Source organism: Alligator sinensis, unplaced genomic scaffold (genome assembly GCF_000455745.1).
Source record: "Alligator sinensis unplaced genomic scaffold, ASM45574v1 scaffold35_1, whole genome shotgun sequence".
Lineage (NCBI taxonomy): Eukaryota > Metazoa > Chordata > Crocodylia > Alligatoridae > Alligator > Alligator sinensis.
The window spans coordinates 559,190-562,949 of NW_005842340.1; the positions used below are offsets into that span (position 1 = coordinate 559,190).

Below are 3,760 nucleotides of genomic sequence, written 5' to 3' on the forward strand. Positions count from 1 at the left end.
TCCTGCTGTCCCCTGCTACCCTGCACCATACGGGGGGCTCTACATGAGCCCCTTGAAGCCCTGAGGCCGCCAGCAGGAGCGGAGAGTCCCAGGGCTTTTCTAGGTTTTTTTTTTCTTAAAGGGCTGGAGCTGGGTCAGGTGGGGCAGCCATGGGCCGGGTTGGGCTGGAGGAGCGAGGTAGGGTCAGGGGCTTGTGCAGAGCACTTCATGCAGTGTGGGCCAGTCTGGGGCAGTGGGGATTGTCCTCCGGCCTGGCAGCACCCGGTAAGCACCAGGGCTGTTTTTTTAAACGGCCCGGAGCTGGGGCAGGCAGGGGCTGGGGGCTGGCAGGGGTCCCCCCTCCCCCACCTCTAGTACTTACCAGCTCAGAGTTGGCTGCAGCTCCCTGCTGCAGCCCCTGGGGACTGTCCAAATCATAAAAGCTTTCCAAATCTTTTCCAAAGATTCGAAGAGCTTTGAATGGATTTGGACCTTTTAATTGGTCCCCTGATTTGATTCAGATTCAGAGATTCGGCCACCGAATCGAGCCAAATTTCCTCTGAAGCTTTGGGTGGTGATTCAATTCACAAAGCCCTACTATATACAAATGTATTATTACAACAAAACCATAAAAAGGTAAGGATATAGACATATATACATAAACATGTAAAAAATTACAAAACAATAAACCCTATACAATATATCTCTCTTTCTCTATCTCTAGATAGATAGATAGATAGATAGATAGGCACCCAATTATTATTCAGAAATACAAGTGGACAATAGAACAACCCAGAACAAAGGATATTGATCAGGCAGCCTTAAACTCTGTTAATATACAAACTATTACTTCAACTTATTCACATGAAATATAAGACACTCTACGAATATAATAAACAATCCTTAGGCTACCTGAGTACCCTCTAGGGCAGGGGCCCCACTCCTGAGGTACCACTACAGGAAAGGAGGTTGGGGGAAAGAAAAGAAGAGGGAGACTTCAAAGACTCCTAATCACCCCCTATCACCCAGGAGCAGCCCATGTGGTGCCCCCTCACAACCCTGGGGGTCCTTCCCCTCTGGGGACCCTCTCTCCAGAGTAACTTACTATTCCAGAGTCCTGGAGGGCTGCCTCCTGTCCTCCAGGTTGAGCTCTACTCCTTGCTGGGCTTTCCTGCCACCCGGCTCCACTGTAGCCAGCTTAGGGCCACATCCACCACTGTGTGTAGTGGGCACTTTGCTTTGTGCTAGGGGTTGGAGGCCTGGGCAGCCTTGTGCAGCACTGGGACTCAGGCAGCTCCCAGACTCTCTGTGCCACATTGCCTGTACTTGCGCCCTGGTTGCTTGCCAGGGGTTGCAGACCCGAGACACCTCTTGTGGCTCCCAGGATCTGAGCCCTGTGCACCGATACGTGCACTGTACCCTGGCTGCTTGTCAGTGGTTGCAGACCTACGCAGCCCGGCCTCAAGAAGCTCCCAGGGTCTCAGCTGTGTATGCCATGCTGTGCACCAAATGGGCTCAGGCATGGGTCCTGGTGAATGAGTCTTTGGGGCTCTTCAGGGCAACTGGAAACACCTACTGGGCAGCTCTCCCAGCTCTTCTCTGATTCTTCTTCCTTCTTCTCCGTTCCTCGGACGCGTCTTCTCCCCCTCATGCTGGGCATGCAGCTCCTTTTATCTGCATCGGAGGCTTTGCCCCCAAAGTCCTGTTGGACCTGCAGAATGCAGGCTACAATCAGGTCCTGGAGGCTCTTTGCCCCCCCTTCTGTGGAAGGGGCAGGGCCGCCCCCCCAGCCCTTACCTGATTGGTGGACAGGTTCCACCAATGAAAACGAAGATTCTCCAAGCCCGTTTGAGCTGGGCTGAATTGGCAAGCCTGCCACAGGTCAAGCAGGGGAAACACGCAGCCAATATTCTCCTTCTATAAAATGTTGTCAATATACACTCAAGAGATCCTGGGTAGAAGGCCACATCCTTCACTATACGGAAAGGCAAAAAACCCCACAGTCCATACCAATGTGATCATGGAGTAAAATTCCTTCTTCTTCCTGACCCCAAATATGGTGATCAGTCTGACCCTGGGTGTAGGGGCAAGTTAGGAACCTCCAGTTTTGTTCCTAGAAGGAGAATTACCCACCCCAGTTGAAATTAAATTTTAACAAACTTAAAATTGTTATTATAAAACCCTCCCCAATTTGAAATTTAACTGCAATTCTGGAATTTTAAAGTTTTCATGAAGCTCTTACTGAATTTCAATATATCAATAGAAAATGTTAAAGTTAACCCTTATCCATTTTAGAACATAAATAAGCTATACTATTTGCTTGGATGCTGTTTCTTGCAAGACCTCAGAAGAACTATATTTTGAGAATGATTATCAGAGATGTCTATATATTTATTTATTTTATTTATTTGCTGTCTTTCCCAACAAAGGTCTGAAGTAGTTTACTTTTATTACCAGGAGCTCCAGATGTCTCGTCTAAGGATTCCTTCATCCAATGTCAAAGTTAACGTACAACTGAGCCTCTTTGTTGTTACAATAACCACCTGATCAGTCGCTTTTCATAATTGTTGACTATTAGAATCTTGGGCATTTTATATTCTTATACTTTCTTCAGTTTAATTCCCTTATTCTAAAAAGGTTGAAAACCACTAGTCTAACCTCCTCTTAAAAACTTTTGTGACCAACACTCTTGCATACTATCAAGCACAATGCTTGAAAACATCAAAAACACCCTAACTTGCTACTGGTAAAGCAGGGAGACAAAGACAATTGCAATGTCTTGCAACTAAGAAGGACAAGAAGTAGTTTATTAAAATAAGCTCAAAAGATCTAATAGGACCATGCATCCTGCTAGAAAGGAAGGCAAAACCCTCCAGGGTGTGTCCTCACGAGTGTTCAAGTGCGATTTGTGCTGCCTCAAACTGGTTTGAGGCACCACAAACCTCATGCAGTGCATGTGCATCTGTTCACTAATTTGCAGCATGGCAGGGTTTTTTTTGACACTGAGAGATCTATTTTACTGTGTCAATCTATTTCACTAAATGGAAAAAACACTAAAGAAGTAAAACAGTGGTCCATTCATGGTCAGGGATAGGGGTAGAAAAAGCACAGCCCAGGGGCTTAGACAAGTAGCTGGGCTTTCCCATTCTGGGGCTGTGCTGCAAACACACACACACACACACGGCTCACTTTAAGCTGTGTAATTGTAGATCAGGTCCCCCTTTTGTACAATGCCAGAAGCCACCCCAGAAATGTAATCTAAGTAAATCAGAATGGGGGAGGGGGAGGTGCTAGCAGATCTACAATAGAGATTAGTGTGTTCGGGGGGGGGATGGCAAATCCACAGGGGTGGAGGCCTGGTGGGTCCAGGACTGCACTGGTACACATAGTAGGGTTAGATTGGGCCCAGGTTAGTCTGATCTCCATAGTTCACCTCCTGGAGGAATTAAAAGTAGATTAGGCTGGCCATTTTTGCCTAATCTAATTTTCTTGTACATATGTACGGATCAGCACTTAGATCTACCTAACCATACTTAGGTTGATCTAAGTGTTAGGTCTGCATGTGGGTGAACTAAATTAGATCAGGTGACCATTGTGTGTGTGTGTGTGTGTGTGTGCGCGCGCGCACACACACACACACACACACACACACACACACACACACACACACACACAGTTTGACACTTAAGTCAAACTAACCCTGCATAGTTTCATAGTTTCTAGGGTCAGAAGGGACCTGGGCAGATCATCTAGTCCGACCCCCTGCCATGGCAGGAAAGAG

The 3,760-nt window shown here is 47.0% G+C and overlaps 1 protein-coding gene across 1 annotated transcript in view; it reads right to left on the reverse strand.

The window, feature by feature from the left end:
- The window catches only part of ANO2 (anoctamin 2), a 321,678-nt gene that overhangs the window by 75,190 nt on the left and 242,728 nt on the right, over positions 1 to 3,760 (reverse strand). The window lies entirely within an intron of this gene.